Below are 26,831 nucleotides of genomic sequence, written 5' to 3' on the forward strand. Positions count from 1 at the left end.
GGTAAATGGGATATCCGTCCACTCAAGCATTTATCATTTTATTGTATTACAAACAATCCAATTATTCTGTTACTTATTTTTCAATGTACAATTAATTATTGTTGACTGCAGTCATCCTGTTGTGTTACCAAATACTAGCTCTTATTCATTCTAACTATTTTCTGTACCCATTAATCATCCCCACTTCCTACCACCACTGCTCTTTCCCTGCCTCTGGTAACTATCCTTCTACTTTATATCTCCAGGAGTTCAATTGTTTTAATATTTAGCTCCACAAATAAGTGAGGACATACAATGTTTATCTTTCTGTGCCTGGCTTATGTCACTTAACGTAATGACCTCAAGTTCCATCTATGTTGTTGCAAAAACAGGATCTCATTTTTATTTGTGACTAAATTGTACTTCATTGTGTGTATGTACCACATTTTCTTCATTCATCTGTTTATGGGCTCTTCAGCTGCTTCCAAATCTTGGCTATTGTGAATAGTGCTGCAGTAAACAAGAGAATACAGCTATCTCTTCGATATACCAATTTCCTTTCTTTTTGGGTATATATACCTAGCGGTGGGATTGCTGGATCATATGGTGGGTCTATTTTTAGTTTTTTGGGGAACCTCCAAACTGTTCTTCATAGTGGGTTGTTCTAATTTATATTCTCACCAACAGTGCACGAAGTTTTCCTTTCTGCTACATGCTCACCAGGATTCATTATTGCCTAGCTTTTGGGTAAAAGTCATTTTGACTGGAGTGAGACAATATCTCATTGTAGTTTTGATTTGCATTTCTCTGAAGATCAGTGATGTGGAGCACCTTTTCATATGCTGTTTCCCATTTATATATCTTCTTTTGAGAAATGTCTATTCAGACCTTTTGCCCCTTTTTAAATCAGATTATTAGGGATTTTTTTTTGTCTTGTTTTGTTTTGTTTTTTGTTGTTGTTTTTTTGAGGCAGAGTCTCCCTCTGTTGCCCAAGCTGGAGTGCAGTGGTGCAATCTCGGCTCACTGTAACTGCTGCCTTCCAGGTTCAAGTGATTCTCCTGCCTCAGCCTCCCAAGTAGTTGGGACTACAGGTGCACATCACCATGCCCAGCTAATTGTTGTATTTTTAGTAGAGATGGGGTTTTGCCATGTTGGCCAGGCTGGTCTCGAACTCCTGACCTCAAGTGATCCACCAGCCTTGGCCTCCCAAAGTGCCAGAATTACAGACATGCACCACGGCCAAGGATTATTAGATTTTTTTTTTCCTATGGAGTCGTTTGAGCTCCTTATATTCTGATGATAATCCCTTGTCAAATGGATTTTTTGTTTTGATTTAGTGGGGAAGTGTTTGGGGTCTTTTTACTGCAATATATACTACAGTGTCTGCCATACTGTATATCCTCAATAAATATAACTTGACAAATAGAATGAAGAAATAGATTGTGAATAAGCTGAATTTCAGCTTAGAGATGACAATTTGTCTCAATTGCTGGAAGTATGTTTCAGAAATTAAGAGTAGGATCCCCTGAATCAGCAACCTTGTTTAGTTACTTTTAAGATCTTATGCATTACGGAGAACCAGCAACGGTTAATACCTTATGGAATATATCTCACCACAGCTGAAAATGATGCTACCTACTCGTAATTTGCATCTTTCTCACAGTTACAGAAGGATATAGAAGGTAAGTTCATAACCAAAGTCAGTTATTTTTTGTTTGTTTTGTTTTGTTTTTATATGCAAGAGGTCATATTTGCAGTGTAACTGATTATAAAAGTACAAGACTGGTTTTCACCCCGATTGAGGGCACAGCTCAATTTCCTTTTAGTTATACCATGTGTCTTTGTAGAGCTGATTCTGCAGGCCCCAAGACAAGTCCCTTTCTCATATTATTGAGGTTCTCCTTTGATTGACAAGCATTGATCAGCAACTCTTTTGGCAACCTTGAAAAATAGTTGTCTTCTTGAAATAGGGTTTTCTACTCATAGGAATATGACCAGACTCACTTAAATTAATCCATAAAGATGGAAATATATGGAGAAATAATATCCCTGACTGATTGCTGACTATGAGTTAGGCATACTCAGTCCTCATTCACACCTTATGAGATGAGATATTCATATTCTGATTTTATAACAAGAAAACCAGAGTTTCAGAATCCACGTTCATGATGTTTGGTAAATAGTGAGCATTCACAAAGTGTTAAGTGCCTTTATTTGTTTCACCACCTCTTCCAGGTCCAACATTTTATTATCATACTTGAAAAGTTAATACAAACATACCAAGTTACCCAAAATTGAGTGTAGATTTCTTGATAATTAGAGTAATTGTTAAAGTTAAAGCATTGTCTGTCTGAGATAAATATACTTGAAATATATATAAAATGAGAAAAAATATATTTTAAAATGCATTGGGTTTAAGAAGCCATATGAGATAAAACAACTGGCTATTTTCCCATTAAATATCCAAAGTAGCCTGGAAATTTTCTATTATGTGAGATTATGATTATTATAATTTTATAGCTGGAATCATGCTAAAACACATGGGACAATGGAAAAAATGTTTTATGAGGCAAAATGAGCTCACTTTAAGCAGATGATTCAGATTTTATATAATGATAAAAATTTATTTCAAAGCCCACATTACATGAGTATAAGAAATTTCAGCTGCTGACACTGTAAAGATTGTTTTTATTTTACTTTTAAAACAGACCAAAATTCTGTAGGCTTCCACAGATCTAGTGAATAGTAACAAATCCAGAAATTGCTGTTCTGTTGCAGTGGCAATTTCCTTTTCAAATTGCCTAATAGGTGTTGGATTTTTCTCCATCTCCTGTACCCTTTAAAAACCATCTGGAACTGTGTCTGGTATGTAGTAGTTGCTTGTTTAGTATTTGTCCATTTATCAAATTAGTTTTCTTTTACTAAAAAACAAAGGAATGTGCTTTCAAGGTAAAAATTTCCACAACTCAATAGAATTGCAGTTAAAAGAAAGCTTCTCTTCCTTCCCAGAATCCAAGTCTTACTCTCAACCGAAACTGGTTATGGTTTTTTAGAATATTTCTTGTTGGGGCTGACAGAAAGCACTCATGTGCATACCTTTCTCCTCAAACAGTGCATCAGTAAAGGGGCTTTCTAGATATACGTTACCAAGTTCAAAGAGAATAGGAAAGCATCCATCTGCAGATGAATACCTTCAATAGATTCCTACAAGATGAAACTTTGGTGGAAGAAAGTCTAGTGAAAAAACAGATCAGAGAAAGAACACTCTAATAGAACTGCAAAGAGGCCACTTGAGGAAGTCTTCTCTAAAACTGGGGGGATAAATCAAGAAAGAAGATGGGAGATCCAGGAAATTGTGGACCTAGCTCTAGATGAGATGTTGCAACAGGGCTACAGAGCTGTCAGTCCTGATTGGAGTAGATTCCACCAAGTCAATCAGTGGGCTGGAGGAGGGAGGATTTCAGGAGAGAGTTCACCGTCTGATATAGATTGCTGTCCTTTTACTTTGTTAAGTATACCTATGAGAAATAAAAATGAAATCCTAAGCCTGTCAACTGACTGAATGGATTCTGTCTTGGTCAAGGAGATCTCAGGGAAAGCTTGGAAGTTGAGTTCCCAGCAATGACAGGATGGGAGGTTGGACACCATCTCCCATGTGCAATGAAAGTTTTCATGTCCCTTGCTTCACCTTTTGACACCACAGGGCTGAAAACTGTATCCTCGAATTATGCTAACCCATTTTTGGAACATGGGTCCCATAGAGAGACATGAAACTCAACTGCACATGCCCACATTTCTCTACTTATAAATATTCATGACTCTTCCTATAGTTTATTGGATATGTGTATTTGGCCAGTCTATTCAACATGAATCCCTGTCATATTCTTCTGACCCTCAAAAAGTGTGTTTCTGGCTTCTGGATGGAGGTTACACTTCCTGGCCTCTCAGAATGGCTACGCTGCAGGCTGCAACCTTTATTAAAAGTAAAGCTCTCCTTTCCAAATTTATGAAATTTATCATTCTTCAGTTGATACATCTTTTTAAATTTATGAATTGTATCTCCCTCTTAAAGTTAGAAAGGTGTATGCATAGGAAATTGTGGATAAACTCTGTAGTTTTAGAAACAGCAGTAAGTGTGCTGAGGAACAACTGAGTCATCAGTACTAGTGATCCCATAGAACGCGGTTCCAACAGTTTGTGTAAGATGATGGATAGACAGATAGCCTGAGTGGAAAACTGACAATCCAGAGCTGATGGTCTCTCTGCTTGGAGATGAAGCCTCTTCGTATATGAGCTTACACTTATAAAAATATATAAATAAGGAAAAGCGAAGTAAAAGAAAAACCCAGGTTGATACTCTGTGGCTAGAATTTGTCATATATGGTGTTGAGAGAAGAGGGGATTTATTGAAAGAGGAATTGGGATAGGGAAAAAGGAGGGAACTACATCTCAGTCTCATATTAAGCCAAATTCTCCTTTTGCCTTTTGTCTCAGTTTGCGGCTGGATATGGCTGCCGTGAAAACACAAGGGCTCTCTAATAGAAAAAACAAACAAACAAAAAAAAAACACAAAAAACTGAAAGGAGCATTGCTAAGTTGACTCTGACTTGTTTCCAGGGAAGACAGCTTACTACAAGTGGGATAGATTTTTCTTCAGTGCTAGTGGTTTCAGGCTGTATAGGCATAATGTTTAATGGCATATTTCCAGGTTACTGATCAAGGAGCTAGTTAGACTAAAACAGCATTGTTGCAGAGTGGATTCTCCAGGAAACAGACACTGAGATGGAAATAAGATTGTAGAATGTTTATTAGAAACTGTGAAGGGATCAACACCTTTTAAAAAGGGGTGTGGGGAAGCAGCAGCAGGCAGAGAGAGAAGTGGAACTGTGATGTGGCATCAACACCTTAAGCTGTTGATCAACCGCTTAAGCTGACCCAGAGGAAATTCTGGAGTTGATAGGGTCTGGCTGCGGTGTTCCCCATTAGGCCAAATGTGAGAGAGCCATTGTACCCCTCCCTGGATCAGACATCAGATGAGGGCCACCCCTGAAGAGTGAGCCTTTGGTCAATGGAAGGCAATCAGAAAAGGCTGTTTGATAAAGAAAGGTAGCTTGTTGCAGCACTAAAAGCTGCTGAGGCAGGCTCTTCCTTAAAGGGGACCTAAGCAATTTAATAATAAGCTTAAGATATCAGAAGAACTTGACAGAGAGGCAGCAAATACAAGAAAATAAAAGAAAGGCTATAAAATATGTGATAGTGGACTAGGAGTGGGTGGAGGCTCAGGGCAAACTGCTAGAAAGGAAATATGATCATGTGGCTTTACCTAGTCACAATAATATAAATATCATGTATTGCTTTTGCCATTTATATTCAACCTGTTGAAATTTGGAAGATTTGTGACTACAAGGCTATAAATGAATGCATATGATCCCCATATTAATCAAAATTTAAAATTATAGATAACCAATATTTTGAAGTTGAAGGTGAAAAGGAGTGAAAGAGTAGGATTACTAATATCATTAAAAGATAAAGTTAGAAATCAGTAAATACTGTCTATATGAATAGGACAAGAAATAGAGGTTTAAGTATATTATTCTGATTTACAATGGTTACCAATAGGGAGAGAATAATAGAATAACACTTTGAAGAATAGTAGAAGTATCTATTCCACGAATATTTGGTAGGTGGTTACATTTGAAGTGATATAGGCATGGCACTTTACAATTTTCTCAATTTATTCTACTACAGTTGGCCTGTTTGGATATAATAACCCTTTTGAAGAAAAGATATTTGTTCTAAATTTTCAAATTTATGTACATAAAGTTGAGAATTGAGAGTTATTTGAATTTTCTCAATAATGATATATCTCATTTATATTACTTTTTTATTTCTCTTTTTGTGTCCTAATTAGTTTATTAAGTAGTTTATGTTATCAGTTCTTTCACATAACCATATGCTTGAATTGTATTAGCTTTTCTCTATTTTTACCTTCTAAATATTGTTAATTTCTGCTTTAATCTTGATTAACTTTTCCCCCTCTGTCTCATTAGAGGTATTTATTTTGCTTTTTACATTTAATAATTCATTTAATTTATATTTTCCTATTTCAGTGTGTAGCATTTAAGACAATAAACTTTCTTACAGTGAATCATTTCATAGTTTATATTTTATTTCCATATTTCATAAATTGTGGTTTTTCATGTTTTTTAACTATTATATTTAGATATTCTTCAATGTTTTTGCTTTTCCCCAGTTTTAAGGTTTTCAACTTAAAGATACCTTTTGAGGAGGATTCTATTTTTAAAATTTAACTTCCACTTTGATATTGTTATCAAAAAGCAAGTTATAAATTATGTGTAAATGTAGAATTCACTGAAGTTATATTGAGACTATTGAGACTTCATATAGAACAAATTTTGAATATATTCCCAAGAGAATTTGAAAAGAAAGTTTGTATTCTATTTTCAGGATGTAGAATTTAGTATCTTAATATACATATAAAATGTCTTACATTATTATTTTTATTTGTTTATTTTATTTATTTATTTATTTTTTGAGACAGAGTCTTCCTCTGTCACCCAGGCTGAAGTGCAGTGGTGCAATCTCGGCTCACTGCAAGCTCTGCCTCCCGGGTTCACGCCATTCTCCTGCCTCAGTCTCCCGACTAGCTGGGACTACAGGCGCCCGCCATCATGCCCGGCTAATTTTTTGTATTTTTAGTAGAGATGGGTTTCACCGTGTTAGCCAGGATGGTCTCAATCTCCTGACCTCGTGATCCTCCCACCTCGGCCTCCCACAGTGCTGGGATTACAGACAAGAGCCACCGCGCCCGGCCCACGTTATTATTAATATATAGAGGGACCATAAATTATTACTATTTTTGCCCTGTGATATACCATAGAATAGAGTAAGATATATGAGTCAAAGTCACCCACTCCTCTGATAAATCAATTTCATTCTGCTATTTCATTCTTTTCCAATTTTGCTGTATAAATTTTCAATAACAAATCTTTATTGTTGATTATACAGTATGTATAGTACTATCTTAATGACTAGGCTTTCAAATCAAATGTGCTTTTTATTATTGTAACAATATCTCCATTCTTTTTGATTGAATTTAATCAATGTTTACTTTCTAGATTCTCTGAATTATTTTGATATAGGCATGGCTTTAATTTATGGCAATAGTTTTTTGACATAGTTTTATTTTCTTTTTCTGGTGCTACATTTTATTTTATTTATTTTATTTTTTTATTATACTTTAAGTTTTAGGGTACATGTGCACATTGTGCAGGTTAGTTACATATGTATACATGTGCCATGCTGGTGCGCTGCACCTACTAACTCGTCATCTAGCAGTTTTCTTTCATTACATATACTTTTTGATAAGGAAGCTCCACCTAAGTGTATGGTTATTTATTTCTTCTTCTTGCCTCTTTTCTTCCCAGATAAACTGGCCTGGCAGTGTAGAAGGAATTATGCAAAACCCCTTTTCACATTTCTTTGAGCTGGGGCCAGCTCTACTTAGTCATAGTCACATTTTTGTTACTGTTTTTTTTTCCTTGTGGTCCCATACTTCTTATAGTTGTCCAGATTTAAGGTAGCTTTTCTCATAATCTTTAAAGACCTCCAAATTTAGTTCTCACAGAAAAATAAAGTCAATACATAAAAAAGTTTGAAAGCTATTCAAAGTGTGACCTCTTTTCTAGCTCCCTTAATATTCATTCAATTTCTTTGCCTCTTAAATATGCTCATGTCTCAATCTTTAAAGTATTTCAGTGGACTCTAACGGCTCTCAGGATAATGCTGAAACTCTTTCACCTGGCTTATCATGGGCTTCATGGAAGGAATGTGCTTTCATTTCCTACCTTGCTTCTGAAAACTTCCCTTCTTGCACTCTACCACACATTCACACTAATATATGCTTTAGGTCCTTGATCAGTTTATAGATCTTATTTGGATCTGTATTTGAAGAACATATAAAGAAAAATATTTTGAGAATAATCAAGGTAATTTAATAATGATTTTATGAAATTAAGACATCATTTTAATGTTTTTAGATGTGATATAATATTTTGATTTTGTTTAAACAAAGAAATCTTATTCTTTACATACACATGATGAGAGGCTTATGATAATGTCTGAGATTTGGTTCAAAATAATCCGAGGTTGGAAAGTAGGTGAAACAAGGCTGTCTGAGCTTATAATTGTTTAAACTGGATGTTGAACACGTGGTAATCATTATACCAATCTCTTGACTTTTGTATATATTTGAAACTTTTCAAAATAAAAAAAAATCTTTTTGGATCAAATTATGGAAATGTATTTTAATATAGTTTTAGATCATATATAGGCATCCACAGTTAATCTATTACTACATATTTATATAAAATAGTATATAAAATGCATATATAATTTTTATTTATTTACTTTTTGGATTTTGAACTTTTAAGTTCAGGGATACATGTGCAGGATATGCAGGTTTGTTACATAGTTAAACGTGTGCCATGGTGATTAGCTACACAGATCATCCCATCACCTACAGATTAAGCACAGCATCCACTAGCTATTCTTACTGATGCTCTCCCTCCTCCCACCCCCCAACAGGCTCAAGTGTGGGTTGCTCTCCTCCCTGTGTCCATGTGTTTTCATTGTACAGCTCCCACTAATAAGTGAGACTATGTGGTGTTTGGTTTTCTGTTCCTGTGTTAGTTTGCCAAGGATAATGGATTCCAGCTCCATCCATGTCCCTGCAAAGGACATGAGCTTGTTCTTTCTTATGGCTGCATACTATTCCATGGTATATATGTACTATATTTTCTTTATCCAGTCTATAATTGGTGGGCATTTTGGTTGATTCCATGACTTTGCTATTGTGAAAAGTGCTGCAGTGAACATACGTGTGCATGTATCTTTATAATAGAATGATGTATATTCCTTTATGTATATACCCAGTAATGAGATTGCTGGAGGGAATGCTGCCTCTAGGTCTTTGAGGAATTGCCACACTGTCTTCCACAATGGTTGAACTAATTTACACTCCCACCAACAAAAGTGTTCCTTTTTCTCCACAACCTCACCAGCATCTGTTGCTTTTTGGCTTTTTAATAATAGCCATTCTGACTGGTGTGTGATGGTATTTCACTGTGGCTTTATTTGCATTTCTGTAATGATCAGTGACGTTGAGCTTTTTTTCATGTTTGTTGGCTGCATGCATGTATTCTTTTGAGAAGTGTCTGTTCATGTCCTTTGCCCACTTTTTAATGGGGTTGTTTTTTTAATTGTAAAATTGTTTATGTTCCTTGTAGACACTGGATATTAGACCTTTGTCTGATGGGTAGATTGCAAAAATGTTCTCTCATTCTCTAGGCTGTCCATTCACTCTGATGATAGTTTCCTTTGCTGTGCAGAGCTCTTTAGTTTAATTAGCTCCCATTTTTCAATTTTTGCTTTTGTTGCAATTGCTTTTGGCATCTTCATCATGAAATCTTTGCTGTGCCTATGTCCTGAATGCTATTGCATAGGTTTTCTTCTGGGGATTTTATAGTTTGGGGTTTTACATTTAGGTCTTTCATCCATCCTGAATTGATTTTCGTGTATGGTGTAAGGAAGGGGTCCAGTTTCAATCTTCTGTATATGGCTAGTCAGTTATCTTAGCACCATTTATTAAATAGAGAATCCTTTCCCCATTGCTTGTTTTGGTCAGGTTTGTCAAAGATCAGATGGTTGTAGGTGTGTGGACTTATTTCTGGGTTCTCTATTATGTTCCATTGGTCTTTGTGTCTTTGTACCAGCACCATGCTGCTTTGGTTACTCTAGCCCCATAGCATAGTTTGAAGTCAGGTAGCGTGAGTGTGATGCCTCTAGCTTTTTTTTTTTGCTTTGGATTGCCTTGACTATTCAGGTTCTTTTTTTGGTTCTATATGAATTTTAAAATAGGTTTTTTCTAGTTCTGTGAAGAATATCAGTGGTAGTTTAGTGAGAATAGCATTGAATTTATAAATTCCCTTGGACAGTATGACTATTTTCATGATATTGATTCTTCCTATCCATGAGCATGGAATGTGTTTCCATTTGTTTGTGTGATCTCTGATGTCTTTTAGGTTTGTGGTTCTCCTTGTAGAGATATTTCACTTCCCTGCTTAGCTGTATTCCTAGGTATTTTATTATTTTTGTGGCAATTGTGAATGGGAGTTCATTCCTGATTAGGCTCTTGGCTTGAAAGTTGTTGGTGTATCTGAATGCTAGTGATTTTTGAATATTGATTTTGTATATGAGACTTTGCTGAAGTTGCTTATCAGCTTAAGAAGCTTTTAGGGTGAGACGATGGGGTTTTCTAGATATAGGATCGTGTCATCTACAAACAGGGATGGTTTGACTTCCTCTGTTTCTACTTGAATGCCTTTATTTCTTTCTCTCGCCTGATTCCCCTGGCCAGAACTTCCAATACTATGTTGAATAAAAGTGGTGAAAGAAGACATCCTTGTCTTTTGCCAGTTTTCAAGGGGAATGCTTCCAGCTTTTGCCTGTTGAGTATGATATTGGTTGTGGGTTTGTCATATATGACTCTTATTATTTTGAGGTATGTTCCTTCAATACCTAGTTTACTAAGAGTTTTTAACATGAAGGGATGTTGAATTTTATTGAAGGCTTTTTCTGCATCTATTGAGATAATCATGTTGTTTTTGTCTTTAGTCCTGTTTATGTGATGAATCACTTTTATTTATTTGTGTATGTTGAACCAACCTTGCATGAAGTCTCTTTGATTGCGGTGGTTAAGCTTTTTGATGTGTGGCTGGATTTGGTTTGCCAGTATTTTGTTGAGGATTTTTGCATTGATCTTCATCAACAATATTGGCCTGAAGTTTTATTTTTTTGTTGTATCTCTACCGGGCTTTTTTTTATCAGGATGATTCTGGCCTCATAGAATGAGTTAGGGAAGAGTCCCTCCTTTTCAATTTTTGGAATAATTTCAATAGGAATGGTACCAGCTCTTCTTTGTAACTCTAGTAGTATTTGTCTGGTCCTGTGCTGTTTTTTTGTTTATAGCTACTTATTACTGCACAATTTCAGAACTCATTATTGTTCTAGTCAGGGATTCAATTTCTTCCTGCTTCAGTCTTGGGAGGGTGTATGTGTCCAGGAATTTATCCATTTCTTCTAGATTTTCTAGTTTATGTGCATAGAGGTGTTTATAGTATTCTCTAATGGTTGTTTGTATTTCTGTGGCATTAGTCATGATATCCCCTTCTCATTTCTGATTGTGTTTATTTGAATCTTCTCTTTTTTCTTCTTTATTAGCTAGCTAGAAGTCTATTTTATTAATTTTTTTCAAAATCCAACTCCTGGAGAAATACGGAACACTTCACAAATTTGCATGTAATCCTTGTGCAGGGGCCATGCTACTTTTCTCTGTATCACTTCAGTTTTAGTATATGTGCTGCCAAAGCAAGCACAAACACAAGTCTTGACTAAGCCATCTAAACTATTTTTCATCTCTCTTATATCATAATATAAAAGATCATAGTAAAAAAGATCTGTCAACAAAGAATAAAGACAATACTAGACCACTTGTTTATTTTATCTTGTATTTTCTGGATATAGATTGGTCTTATCACATAGAGAACTAACAGTCCCCCTAATGGTTTGGGTATTGATATGCTTTTAGATCTGTATATGTTTTGTCAGTAAAACAAAGATAACAGCTCTTTGATTCTACCAACCAGGGTTGGCTCTATTCTTGCATGAAGAGTCAGCTTTAAGTATATTTCTAACCACCATAACATATTTTTCATTGCTCTGAAATACTAGCCTATTTTGCTCGTTATTGGCTTCATGACCTGAGTCTCTTACTTCTGAGACCATAGTGAAGATGCTGTATTGAAAAAGGGCCTTCATATTTATTCATGTGAACAAAATATACATACGAAAATGAGTACGCATGTGCACACACATGTATACAGGCACACACACAAAGATAAATATTTAACAGTGAACCAGGCTCTGCACTAGAATCTGCAGGTATAACAAAGAACTCTGTACTTATGGGAGGTTAAAGTTTGAGAGACATGTGGAATGGAAAGGCATTGAAAATGATACAGAGCAATTTATCCTGGCCCCGCATTTGTGCCAACTGAGGAGTTACAAAAAATACTTTTTCTGGGTTCCACTCAAAATCAAATAAATCAAAATGTCTGGTTATGGGACCAACCGTATGTATTTTAAAAATTTTCCCAGGAGGCACTAATGTGTAACAAATACTGAAAATACTCATAAAGAGCACCTTTATCTGAGATCAAATGAAATCGTTTCTGTGCCACCTTTCTTCCACTGCAGTCTTCTTGCTTCATGCTCCCAGATTTAGCAAGAAGAAAATGAATTATAACATTGGGATAAAGGGCCAGTTGATGGTGCTTGGAGTTTATTCATGTATTTATTCTGCAAACATTCAGTGAGCACCTATTATGAGCTGTGTGCTGGGCACTCTGGTGGTAGTTGCTAATACAAAATTAACAAGACATTGTTTCTGCTATATCAATTAGGAAAGACAAGTAAGTAATCTGTGATTACATTCCTGAATGAGAAGTGCAACATTGTGAGGGTAAATTTAAGTTAAGTAAAAGTGTGAAAGCTGGACATGGGTTTTTAAAACAAAAGGAAGAAGTTCCTTTTTCTCTTTTCTGTTTTGCCATTTAATTCATTTGCAGAAGAAAACAGGTAATTTGACCATGGATTTTTTGCTTATTTTGACCTTCTGTTTATTTTTACTTTTTTTTTCTCCTTGCCTCTTGTATTTCCTGTAAACTGTTAGCTAAATCTAGAGACTTGTTCATATTCAGGTTCGAGTATGGGCTGGAATACTTCATCAGTAATGTTGAGTACTTCCATCAAGAGACCCATGCTACCTGTTTTAAGTGTCTTTTTGGATTTTATGGACCATTATTTTCATTCCCTAAATCCAGTATTTTGTCAAGAACTTTAAGTGGTTATTTTCTTTTACTCCTTCTTAATATATTTGCCATAATTTTCTATGAAGAGAAACTTTCTCTGATTGACTAGTTATGCTACAGTACAGTGGGTATAGGAAAATCAAGATAAAGGCTTGCTTCTTTATCAGTTTTCAAAATGATGAGTTGGTACTTGAATATCAGTTAAAGTAGACTGCTGAAGGATTTTTCCTGTTATCATTATGAACTGATGTTTTTAAAAATTAATCTCCTCAGTCCATTACATTTTTTTTCCCTGAATAATCCCAACTTTGGTCAATGACAGCCACTTCAGATTGGCTCCAGAGAACTTTAGACTTGACCCCGGTCATCATTGATAACTTCCTTGTTTCTGGTATGATAAAATGTAACCAACATATCTTATACCATTCCTGATCTACACTGAGAACCAGTCAGCCCAACAAGTAACTTAGTGGAAGTTGGTGTTTAGAGACTCAATCTGAAAACTTACCTGGAGTTATATAACCTAGGGAGGATGGCAGTGCTTTTCTGAGAATGAGCAAGAAAATGGGCATTCCACATAGGCTGAGGAGTGCATGGTGGTGTGCAGGAAAATCATGCCATAGAGACAACAGCCTTTTAAAATTCTTTTTCATTACTATTTTTAATCCTCTAAGGCATATGTTTGCAGGCTCTTTCTCCATGGCTTACCTCCTTTGATGATGAAAAGGTGTGTGATAATAGCAGGCAATCGTTTTATAAATTACCACTTCATTTCATGGGGTTCTGTGTCTGTCAAGGTATATGACAATCAGGAAATGCTTACTGAATAGTCACTATGCTAGCTTTAAGGGATTCAAACAGGATTAAAACCTTATTTCACATTGTCCTTCAGGTTATTTCAATAGAGTGATGAATGCTATTGTTGGAGCCCAGAACAAGAAAGTAATAAATTCTGCCTGAGTGAAAAAGAGAAGCAGTCATGCAGTGAGTTTTCATAAAGGTCTTAAAGGAATAAAACTTTGGTGTGTGTGTACATATGTAACAGGGGATAGGGAGTTGGGGCATTATTTAAAACAGAACAGCTGTAATAAAGACAAAGACACAGTGATTTAAAAGTGGAAAGGTAGTAGATCCAGGTGGTTAGAGTATAGAGTGCCTGGGTGGAAGTTCCAACATTATGCTGAGAAGACACTTTCAGTCAGTTTGTTGGTGTAGCAAGGTCACTTATAAAGTTATTATCTAACCTTGAATAATCACAGTTGGCATTAAATAGAGAGGCATATATTACTGAGACACTGTACAAATAGAACAGTCATTCTGGTGAGTGGATGTGAGGAAAGATTTAAATATGACAACATAATTTTGTTATGATGACTGTTATTAGAGCTTGGATGATAATGGAGTGAGACCAAAGTAGGGTAGTTAGAGCTCAGAAATAACCAGACAAGACAGAGAAGGATATTAAAGGATTTTTTTAAAAAATCACAAAACATAAAGAAATCAAAAAGTAGACAATCAAGTATCCAAGAAATTTACTGGTAAATGTCAGATAATTGGCAGGAAAGCTATTGAGGTTAAATGTTCAACAACACATCCATCCATCCATCCATCCATCCATTTATTCATTCATTCGTAATCATTTACTCAATGATTATCAAGGCCTATTATGTTCATGTGTCTTGCAAGAAACACATAGAAAAATAAAACTTGGTCCCACCCTTTGAAATGGTGTAATACAGTAATAGATAACTGAGATTCACAGCCACAACTTTCAGTCTAGTGTTGGTTTTGTCAGATCACCCCTGGACAGTCCATCTCACTGGGTACACTTTGACTCTGTATGTTAAACCAAAGTAATTCGGCAGTCATCCCTTTTCACTAAATGTTGACACTAGGTGATCATGAATAGTCTCTGGGCTTGGGCAGGGCCATTTGGGAATTACCATTTTGGAACACCCATGTGCTTCTGAGCATTTTTTTTTAAATTTCAACTTTTATTTTAGATAGAGGGGGTACCCGTGCAGGTTTGTTACATGGGTATATTGCATCCAGGTAGTGAGCATAGTCCCCAGTAGTTAGTTTTTCAGCCCACATCTTCTCCCTCCCCCCTCCCCCCTCCCTCCTCCCTCCCCACTCTATTAGTTCACAGTGTCTGTTGTTCCCATCTTTATGTCCATGTGTGCTCAGTGTTTAATTCCCACTTATAAGTGAGAGCATGTGATATTTGGTTTTCTGTTCCTGCATTAATTTGCTTAAGATTATGGAGCTGAGCGTGCTGTTGATCAAGTCTGTCCACATCAAATGTCAAGGATTCAAAACACCCTATCATATAAGATGGCCATTCACTTTTTACAGTCCAGACCTCAAGTCAGTGGTGTACTTCCATTACTAATGGAGAAGGTGTGTCCCAACTCCTGCCCTAGATTCATACCATAGCTAAGTAAATGAAAAATTCTCAAAAAATTATCTACTTATTAAAATAAGCATAACTTATTTTCTGTCAAACACCAAGTATTTTGCATCTCTTTGTAAATAGAGCAGTTTGCAAACTACAAGTGCGCATTTCAACCGATTCCTAGTCTTTTCACTCTCTCTTTATGTTCATCTTTCTTAATATAGTCTCAAAACAACCCCAAGGGGATTGGTGCTGATTCTTGCTTATTTTATATCAAAATTCTTGAGAGCTTGTTCCTCTGAAACAGGGCTCTTTTTTTTCCTTCATTTTAAGGCATCTTCTCTGACTATTTCCTGCTGAAAAAAAAAACCTAATAATAACCTCCCACCTCTTACACTAATTTCCCACTGATAATGGGATCCTGGTCATGGACTTTCTGCCTAAGATCACTTTTAATATTTTTTCCCTAAAAATACAGATGAAGGACTTCAAAGCTCTTTTGTTGTTTTTTATACTTTTCCCACTTGAGGAGTTACACAACTCTTTCTGCTGGACATTCAACTCATATTGAACACAATACTTGTACACAAATTAGCAATTTCTGTTGACTATCCCTTGAGAAAGAGAAATGTCAGACATCTGATCTCCCTCAAACAAAGTGATGATTATAAAAATTATGTAAAAATTTTCACAATGCCTTACACCAATGTATTATGTACTTCTTCACATGGCTATGAAGAAATACCCAAGGCTGTGTAATTTATAAAGAAAAAGAGGTTTAATGGACTCATATTTCCACATAGCTGGGAAGGCCTCACAATCATGGTGGAAGGTGAAGGAGGAGCAAAGGTATGTTTTACATGGCAGCAGGCAAGAGTGTGTGTGCAGGGGAACTGCCCTTTATAAAACCACCAGATCTTGTGAGCGTTAATCACTATCATGAGAACAGCATGGGAAAGCCCACCCCCATGATTCAATTGCCTCCCACCAGGTCCTTCTGAAGACACATTAGGGATTATGGGAGCTATAATTCAAGATGAGATTTGGGTGAGGACAGAGCCAAATCATATCATTCTGCCTCTGGCCCCTATCAAATGTCATATCCTCACATTTCAAAACCAATCATGCCTTCCCAACAGTCACCCAAAGTCTTAACTCATTTCATCATTAACTCAAAGTCCCACAGTTCAAAGTCTCATCTGAGACAAGGCCAGTCCCTTCTGTTTAGAGCCTGTAAAATCAAAAGCAAGTTAGTTACTTCCTATATACAATGGGGGTACAGGCATTGGGTAAATACACCTGTTCCAAATGGGAGAAACTGGCCAAAACGAAGGGTCTATAGGCCCTATGCAAGTCCAAAATCCAGCAGGGCAGTCAAATCTTAAAGCTCCAAAATGATATCCTTTGACACCATGTCTCACATCCAGGTCATGCTGATGCAAGAGGTGGGCTCCCACAGTCTTGGCCAGCTCTGTCCCTGTGGCTTTGCAGGATACAGCCCTCCCTGCTGGCTGCTGTAATAGGTTGGCATTGAGTGTCTGTGTCTTTTCCAGGTGCACAGTGTAAACTGTTGGTGGATCTACCATTCTGGGGTCTGGAGGATGGGGGCCCTCTTCTTGCAGCTCCACTAGGCAGTGCCCCAGTGGGGACTGTGGGCGTAGGGAGCTCTAACCCCACATTTGCCTTCCACACTGCCCTGTCAGAGGTTCTCAATGAGGGCCCCATCCCTGCAGCAAACTTCTGCCTGAACATCCACGTGTTTCCATACATCCTCTGAAATCTAGGCAGAGGCTCCCAAACTTCAATTCCTGACTTCTGTGCGCTCACAGGCTCAACACCACATGGAAGCTGCCACAGCTTGGGGCTTCCACCCTCTGAAGCCCTGACCTGAGCTGTACCTTGGCACAGTTTAGTCAAGGCTGGAGCAGCTGGGACACAGGGCACCAAGTACCAAGGCTACACACAGCAGTGGGGGCCTGGGCCCAGCCCACAAAACCATTTTTTCCTTCTAGGCCTCTGGGCCTGTGATGGGAGGGGCTGCTGGAAGGTCTTTGACATGCCCTGGAAACATTTTCCCCATTGTCTTGGCAGTTAACATTTACTCCTCATTACTTATGCAAATTTATGCAGCCAGCTTGATTTTCTCCTCAGAAAATCAGAAGATGGGTTTTTCTTTTCTATTGCATTGTCAGGCTGCAAATTTTCCAAACTGTTATGCTCTGCTTCCCTTTTAAACATTCCAAACATTTTAAATGTTCCAAACCATATATTTGTGAATGAATAAAACTAAATGCTTTAAAGAGCACCCAAGTCATATCTCTAATACTTTTCTGTGTAGAAATTTCTTCCACCAAATACCCTAAATCATCTCTCTCAAGTTCAAAGTTTCACAGATCTCTAGGGCAGGGTCAAATGCTGCCAGTCTCATTGCTAAAGCATAACAGGAGTCACTTTTACTCCATTTCCCAACAAGTTCCTCATCTCCATCAGAGACCACCTCAGCCTGGACTTTATTGTCCATATCATTATCAGCATTTTGGTCAAAGCCATTCAACAATTCTCTAGGAAGTTCCAAACTTTCCCACATCTTGTCTTATGAGCCCTCCAAGTTTTAAGGAAGTTCCAAACTTTCCCACGTTTTCCTGTCTTCTTCTGAGTCCTCCAACTGTTCCAACCTCTGCCTATTACCCAGTTCCAAAGTAACTTCAACATTTTTGGGTATCTTTACAGCAGCACCCCATTACTTCGTACTAATTTACTGTATTAGTCCATTTTCATATTGCTATGAAGAAATACCCAAGACTGGGTAATTTATAAAGAAAAAGAGATTTAATGGACTCACAGTTCCACAAGACTGGGGAGGTCTTATAATCATGGCAGAAGGCAAAGGAGGAGCAAGGGCACATCTTACATGGTGGCAGGCAAGAGAACATGTACAGGGGAAGTGCCCTTTATAAAACCTTCAGATCTCATGAGACTTATTCACTATCATGAGAACAGCACAGGAAAACCTGCCCCCATGATGCAGTTACCTCCCACCAGGTCCCTCCCATGACATGTGGGGATTGTGGGAGCTACAGTTCAAGAGGAGATTTGGGTGAGGACACAACCAAACCATATCAACCAAAAAGCTCCAGTTTCTGTAAATCTGTTCATGTAATTGCACTAGTCAAATCTGCAGAGAATCTACACTGTCTTCCACAAAGGCTGAACTAATTTACAGTCTTACCAACAGTGTATAAGTGTTCCTTTTTCTCCACAACCTTGCCAGCATTTATTATTTTTTGACTTTTTAATAGTAGTTATTCTGACTGGTGTTAGATGGTATCTCATTGTGATTTTGATTTGCATTTAATGATCAGTGATGTTAAGCTTTTTTTCATATGCTTGGTGGCCACATGTATGTCTTCTTTTGAAAAATGTCTGTTCATGTTATTTGCCTACTTTTTAATGGGGTTGTTTGTTTTATTGTAAATGTGTTTAAGTTCCTTGTAGATGCTGAATATTAGACCTTTGTCAGATGGGTAAACTGCAAAAATTTTCTCCCATTCTTTAGATTGTCTGTTTACTCTGTTGGTAGTTTATTTTGCTGTGCTGAAGCTCTTCAGTTTAATTAAATCTCATTTTTTCAATTTTTGCTTTTGTTGCAATTGCTTTGGGTGTCTTTGTCATGCAATTTTTGCTCGTACCTATATCTTGAATGCTATTGCCTAGGTTGTCTTCCAGGATTTTTATAGATTTGGGTTTTACTTTACATTTTACATTTAAAATCCATCTTGAGTTGATTTTTGTATATGATGTAAGGAAGGGGTCCAGTTTTAATCTTCTGCATATGGCTAGCCTGTTATCCCAGAACAATTTATTGAATAGGGAATCCTTTCCCCATTGCTGGCTTTTGTCAGGTTTGTCAAAGATCAGATAATTGTAGGTGCACAGTCTTATTTCTGGGTTCTCTATTCTGTTCCATTGGTCTATGTGTCTGTTCTTCCAGTACCATGCTGCTTTGGTTAGTCTAGCCCTGTAGTATAGTTTGAAGTTGGGTAGTGTAACGCCTCCAGTTTTGTTTCTTTTGTTTAGGATTGACTTGACAATTTAGGTTCCCTTTTAGTTTCATATGGATTTTAAAATAGTTTTTTCTAATTCTGTGAAGAATGGCAATGGTAGTTTAATGTGAACAGCATTGAATCTACAAATTGCTTTGGGCAGTATGGCTATTTTCATGATATTGATACTTCCTGTCCATGAATATGGAATTTTTTTTAATTTGTGTGATCTCTGATTTCTTTGAGCAGTGGTTTGTAGTTCACTTTGTAGAGATCTTTCACTTTCCTAATTAGCTGTATTCCTAAGTATTTTATCCTTTTTGTGACAATTGTGAATGGGAGTTCATTCCGTATTTGGCTCTTGGCTTGACTGTTGTTGGTGTATAAGAATGCTAGTAATTTTTTCACATTGATTTTGTATCCTGAGACTTTGCTGAAGTTGCTTATTAGCTTAAGAAGCTTTTGGGCTGAGATGGTGGGGTTTTCTAGATATAGGACCATGTCTTCTGCAAACAGGGATAGTTTAACTTCCTCTCTTTGTATTTGAATGCCTTTATTTCTTTCTCTTGCCTGATTGCCCTGGCCAGAACTTCCAATATTATATTGAATAGAAATGGTGAGAGAGGGCATCCTTGTCTGGTGCTAGTTTTCAAGGGGAATGCTTCCAGCTTTTGCCCATTTAGTATGATATTGGCTGTGACTGCCCCATCTTTCAACATTACTCTAAACACAGCATTCTTTTGTAGTTATCTCTGGCTCTTCCTACTCCTTCCAAAGGCCAAGATGTACACTCTGGATGATTACACAGTACTTTAAAAGTACTTCAAAGGTAATTCTTTTTATCATTATCTCATCAAGGCTGTATAATCCAGGTGGACAGCACCATTTGTCTTTTATTCTTAGCATATTTTTAGCATATGGAGAATACTCAATAACATTTGATAAAATTTCCTTTTTAGCTCTTAGTGCAGTCATTACTTGCTTACTAGGTTATTAAACATGAAATCCAAGATTACAGAACACTTAGAAGAAGGTACATTTCTTATATTTTTGAAACCAAATTGTATACAAAGTAAGCACAGTTTGAGTTAAAGTTGTTTCTTGGATTTATTCTTACTTATGTTTATTTAAAATTTGATTATAAGAAGATATATGCCAATAGTGCAGATGTAAAAAAAAAAGGAAGACTTAAAATTTACTGCTATCTACTGTTAAGTAGCTCTGAGTTCTTAAAAATGTAATTATGTTTGTAACTTGTTAAATTGAAGGTTTTTAAACCATAAAACCCATAACAAATAAGATTTATCGTATTTCCAATTCCATGCTGTTTGAGAAATACATTTTTTTCTGAAGGCTTAGCAAATAAATATTTAAGTTGAATATAAACTTGAATTTTTCACTAAACTTTTAAAATATGCTTATTAAATGTTCTTATTCCTTAAATTACAATGTAACTTTGGATGACTTGGGTGGTTTTGAGATTATTTGAAGAATCTCTTTTTTCAAAAGTATGTATTAAGGTATAACCAGTCCACCAATTCTGTTACTTTTCTACTGATGTTTTTAAGAAATTTGACTTAATAGAGGCTTACAAACGGCTCCTTAAATAGGAGATAGGCGAACTGAATGGAATAGACCTAATTCCCCAAATATTAGTTTAAAATTTACTTCAAAAAGATAAAAATTAGTTTATACTTGAGGAATATTTTCAAAACTGAATTATAAAATGAAATTTTAGGAGTTGATTTTTGACTTAGGTAACCAGTATTTGATGATTTTCATGCTCATACAAATATTATCAAATTGAAACATCTCTTTTTCTCTGAAAGGCCAACTTTGTTTCCCTGCAGAATTCCTCACTGTTTTATGTGTTTGGTCACATCCAAAAAGTTTGTCTTTTTGAGTTCCCCCTTTTCTGTAGATATTCTCCTTGGCTTTTCACCATAGTTCATAGATATTAGATCGTCTTCTCCACCATGTATATTACTCAGGTGATGGGTGCTCTAAAAGCCCTGACTTTACCCCTATACAATCTATGCATGTAACAAAATTGCACTTGTACTGCATAGATTTGTACAAATAAAAAGGGGGAAAATATTATTGGTCACCAACAAAAAGAGCACATGAATTGGTGAATCTTAACTAAAAAGAGAACTGCAAGGCAATTGATGTGTTAATTAGTGTAATGTGGCAATCATTTCACAATTCATGTGTATGTCAAATCATTACACTGTATATCTTGAATATATCCAACTGTTATTTGTCAAGTATACCTCAACAAGGCTGGAAAAAATGGGAAAATAAATAAATAAATGAAATGATGAGCAATAATATTTTATAAATGTCCTTACATGAAAGAATATTTTCTCTTTGGATTTTTTCTGATCCAAGTAATTGCAATTGCAAAAACCAGGAATCACTAATGTAGAGATATGGATGGCCAATTTGGGTTGCTTATACTATGACTATATCAGAAATGCAGCTTATTCCTTTCTCCAAATAGTCCCTGAGATTTTGCAGATGTCCATACAGCAGAAATAGGTCTTAGTTTGTGGCTTGCATGCAAATATACAAAGCTTGATTGTAGGCATAACCCCTTTTTTCCTATAGATAGTTTATGAGAATGTTGCAATCAAAACCATGTCCTAACATTCCCAGTGTGCTCCCAAATCCCATGTCCCAGTTAGCATTTAGTTATGTGAGCAAACTGATTTCACAATGAGTCCATGAGATAACTGAATCTGTCTCCAGAATTTTAGTGTGATCGTGCTTAATAGCAAATGACCATTTAAGGTCCCCACCCAATCCTAAAATAGCCTTCTGGATTTCAAGAAGCTATATAATAGCTGGTTATGCCATCATTAAGCCTCAACTAAATGATTATTAAGGCCTTTCAGTGCTTGGAGTTATGGGGAAACATAGAAATGAATGCACAAGTTATAATCCTTTCAAAATATTTTTTATTGCTTGGGCTTGATTACATATTAAAAGACTTTTTTTTCTTTTTTTGAGATGGAGTCTCGCTTTGTCACCCAGGCTGGAATGCAGTGGCCTGATCTCAGCTCACTGCAACCTCCGCCTCCCAGGTTCAAGCAATTCTTCTGCTCAGCCTCCCAAGTAGCTGGGACTACAGGCACATGCCACCACACCTGGCTAATTTTTGTATTTTTAGTATGGACGGGGTTTCACCATATTGGCCAGGCTGGTCTCAAACTCCCGACCTCATGATCCACCCTCTTGGGCCTCCCAAAGTACTGGGATTACAGGCATGAGCCACCCTGCCTGTAATGCACTCTTGTACTTTAAAGGAAGAAATGAAGAATTAAAGGAATGAAGGAGCCAAAAGATTTTATCAAGGCAGAGCTATATCTATTAAGCCTTCAAAGCTAAACCTGTTTTTCCCTAGTTGTCAATGTCCCAGATAAAATAAAATTTGATCTTGATTAGCCTTTTATTAAATAGACCAATAAAAAGTTAAAATTATTATGTTTGTAAAATGTATTTTGAATAACATGGTTCAGATATTTTCATATAGCAGTAAGTATAGATTGGAAATAATATAAACAGTTAAACCTGGTCATTGTACTACTTATAACCTTAAAAGGAAATAAAAGTATAAATGGGAATAGGAATAGATTACCTACTAAGAAATGATATGTTATAATAGCAAGACTAAATAATTTGCCTATTTCTTAATGATCTCAACAACATGTGTTTTTCAGAGATTTTTTGAATCAGAAAAGTGTACCTATAACATTTTCTATCTAACAATTTAAACTGGTGATACAACTGGAAATAGAAAAGAATAAAGATTGCTTCTGAATAGAAAATGCTTAAAACCAGCAGTATTTATTGATATTTTGTGCAATAAAAGAAAATGAAAGATGCAGTTATTTCAGCTGCTTTCTCAGGTAAAGCTGTTTTTAAAGAAAACTTCTTAAAGCTATGGCTAACCCAGCTCCCACGTGAAATGACTTTTTTATGACATTTTCAATGTACCTTCAATGCATGTACTTCTAGTCTAAATTATTAGCCTAGGCTACTTTCCCTTTACTCACCTCAGATAGCATTTTTCAAGAAATAAACTTATGTACAGCACAAATGGAAAATAAAACCACGTTCTATTTCTTCATTTATAGGAGGTTGAACTTCTCTGGAGTGCTAGAGCTATAGATTTTTCTGGATGTGTGCTTCAGAGTGAAGTCAAGTGATATTACTTTTCTCTTAAATTACCAACCAAATGAAAAAAAAATCATTAGTTCTAAATTTCAAATTCCACCGATATCATAAGTCATACAAAAGCACTTTGCTTTTCACCCTTTTTTTTTTTAACATTGTCTATATGGGAATGGACAACTCTTGATTACTACAGCTAAATTGTCAGTTTTATGAATTACTTCCTATAAAAATGACCTCCTCTGCCCTGCAAGTATAGTTTTTTTGTTGTTTTTTGGGGTTTTTTTTTTCTTTTTTTTTTTTGAGATGGAGTCTCACTTTGTCACCCAAGCTGGAGTGCAGTGGCGAGATCTCAGCTCACTGCAACCTCCACACCCCAGGTTCAAGCGATTCTCCTGCCTCAGCCTCCCGAGTAGCTGAGATTTTAGGTATGCACCACCACACCCAGATAATTTTTTCATATTTTTAGTAGACACAGGGTTGCACCAAGTTGGCCAGGCTGGTTTCAAACTCCTGACCTAAAATGATCCACCCGCCTCGGCCTCCCAAAGTGCTAGGATTACAGGCGAGAGCCATTGTGCCCAGCCAAGTGTAGCGTTTTTTAATGCAAACAAGCATATGATAAAGAATTTAAAAGGAGGCTGCAAAAGGTCAGAAAAATTGTACAAACCTATTTCAACATGGAGTTCTTTCTTGAGTCTCTTTATTACTTTCACATTTCCTGCAGAAAGCTAAAAGTTCACTAGCAACAGTGCATAAAAGAAATAATAGTAAGGCGGTGTAATCACTAAGGAGCTGAAGCACTGGTATCTCTTAAAATGCTGGATTACCTCAGTGCTGATCAGTGGAAAATCAAAAAGGATGAGAAGGATGACAAACACTTTTGAGCTCTGAATGAAGAGGATACTGCCTTGCTGAAAAATCGTGGTCAGAGCACTTATTCTAGGCAGATTAAGCAGGTTGAGAATGACATTCAACAACTTCTTAAGAAAATTAATTATCTCAATAGTGTTAAAGAGTCTGACACTAGCCTGGCCACCACCAGCACTCTGGGATTTGGCTGCAAATAAGCAAATGCTCCAGGGTGGACAATGTTTACAGATTGCAACGTGTAGAAAGATAGTAAATGCTGATTCTGAGAACTCAAAATACATTGTCAATGTGGAGCAGATTGCTAAGTTTATGGCAGACCTCAGTGATCTACAGACATTGAGGCAGGGATGAAATTTGATGTGGAAGAATGTAAGTATTAAATTCATATTCCCATACTTTCTAAGATTGATCCAACAATTACCATGATGCCGGTGGAGTAAAAACCTGATGTCATATACAGTGATGTTGTTGGCTGTAGGGAACAGATTGAGACATTGTAAGCAGTTGAAACCCCACTACTTCATCCAGAGAGATTTGTTAACCTTGGCGTGGAGCCTCCCAAGAGTGTGCTCTTTGGTCCACTAGGTGCAAGACACTCTGTGCTTAGGTGGTTGCTAAATAGGACTGATGCTTGCTTCATCGAGTTATTGGATATTAACTTTTACAGAAATATATCTGCAAAGGGGCTGGAATGGTTCATGAGCTCTTCCCAATGGCCAGAACAAGAAACGCCTGCCTTATCTTCTTTGATGAAACTGATGCTATTGGAAGAGCTCAGTTTGATGATGGTGCTGGAGGTGACAATGAAGTACAGAGAAAAATGTGGGAACTAGTTCATCAGTTGGATGGCTTTGACCCTCAAGGCAATATTAAGTGCTGATGGCCACTAACAGACCTGATACTTTGGATTCAGCACTGATGAAGCCAGGGAAATTGGATAGAAAGATTGAATTTAGTTTACCTGATCTAGAGGGTCAGACTCACATCTTTATTTTTTTTCTTTTTTTTTTAAATTATACTTTAAGTTTTAGGGTAAATGTGTACAATGTGCAGGTTTGTTACATGTATATACATGTGCCATGTTGGTGTGCTGCACCCATTAACTCATCATTTAATCTTAGGTATATATGTCTCCTAATGCTATCCCTCCCCACTCCCCCCACCCCACAACAGGCCCCGGTGTGTGATGTTCCCTTCCTGTGTCCATGTGTTCTCATTGTTCAATTCCCACCTATGAGTGAGAACATGCGGTGTTTGGTTTTTTGTCCTTGCGATAGTTTGCTGAGAATGACGGTTTTGAGCTTCATCCATGTTCCTACAATGGTCATAAACTCATCATTTTTTATGGCTGCATAGTATTCCATGGTGTATATGTGCCACATTTTCTTAATCCAGTCTATCATTGTTGGACATTTGGCTTGGTTCCAAGTCTTTGCTATTGTGAATAGTGCCCCAATAAACATACGTGTGCATGTGTCTTTATAGCAGCATGATTTTTAATCCTTTTGGTATATACCCAGTAATGGGATGGCTGGGTCAAATGGTATTTCTAGTACTAGATCCCTGAGGAATCGCCACACTGACTTCCACAATGATTGAACCAGTTTATAGTCCCAAAACAGTTTAAAAGTGTTCCTATTTCTCCACATCCTCTCCAGCACTTGTTGTTTCCTGACTTTTTAATGACTGCCATTCTAACTGGTGTGAGATGGTATCTCATTGTGGTTTTGATTTGCATTTCTCTGATGGCCAGTGATGGTGAGCATTTTTTCATGTGTTTTTTGGCTGCATAAATGTCTTCTTTTGAGAAGTGTCTGTTCATATCCTTCGCCCACTTTTTGATGGGGTTGTTTGTTTTTTCTTGCAAATTAGCCCTTCGTCAGATAAGTAGGTTGCAAAAATTTTCTCCCATTCTATAGGTTGCTTGTTCACTCTGATGGTAGTTTCTTTTGCTGTGCAGAAGCTCTTTAGTTTCATTAGATCCCATTTGTCAATTTTGGCTTTTGTTGCCATTGCTTTTGGTGTTTTAGACATGAAGTTCTTGCCCATGCCTATGTCCTGAATGGTATTGCCTAGGTTTTCTTCTAGGGTTTTTATGGTTTTAGGTCTAACATTTAAGTCTTTAATCCATCTTGAATTAATTTTTGTATAAGGTGTAAGGAAGGGATCCAGTTTCAGCTTTCTACATATGGCTAGCCAGTTTTCCCAGCACCATTTATTAAATAGGGAATCCTTTCCCCATTTCTTGATTTTGTCAGGTTTGTCAAAGATCAGATAGTTGTAGATATGTGGCATTATTTCTATGGGCTGTGTTCTGTTCCATTGGTCTATATCTCTGTTTTGGTACCAGTACCATGGTGTTTTGGTTACTGTAGCCTTGTAGTATAGTTTGAAGTCAGGTAGCGTGATGTCTCC

The 26,831-nt window shown here is 36.7% G+C and overlaps 1 protein-coding gene, 1 non-coding gene and 1 pseudogene across 32 annotated transcripts in view; 2 read left to right on the forward strand and 1 right to left on the reverse strand.

Annotated features, from left to right (window-relative positions):
* Nucleotides 1-26,831, forward strand: part of RALYL (RALY RNA binding protein like) — a 730,553-nt gene that overhangs the window by 464,052 nt on the left and 239,670 nt on the right. The gene's annotated exons all lie outside the window — the stretch shown is intronic.
* LOC112204226 (U6 spliceosomal RNA) lies at nucleotides 11,329-11,435 on the reverse strand. Its single transcript, XR_002937805.1, has one exon. It is a non-coding gene; the product is annotated as a U6 spliceosomal RNA (small nuclear RNA).
* Nucleotides 15,050-26,578, forward strand: LOC134810885 (26S proteasome regulatory subunit 7-like; annotated as a pseudogene).

Source organism: Pan troglodytes, chromosome 7 (genome assembly GCF_028858775.2).
Source record: "Pan troglodytes isolate AG18354 chromosome 7, NHGRI_mPanTro3-v2.0_pri, whole genome shotgun sequence".
Lineage (NCBI taxonomy): Eukaryota > Metazoa > Chordata > Mammalia > Primates > Hominidae > Pan > Pan troglodytes.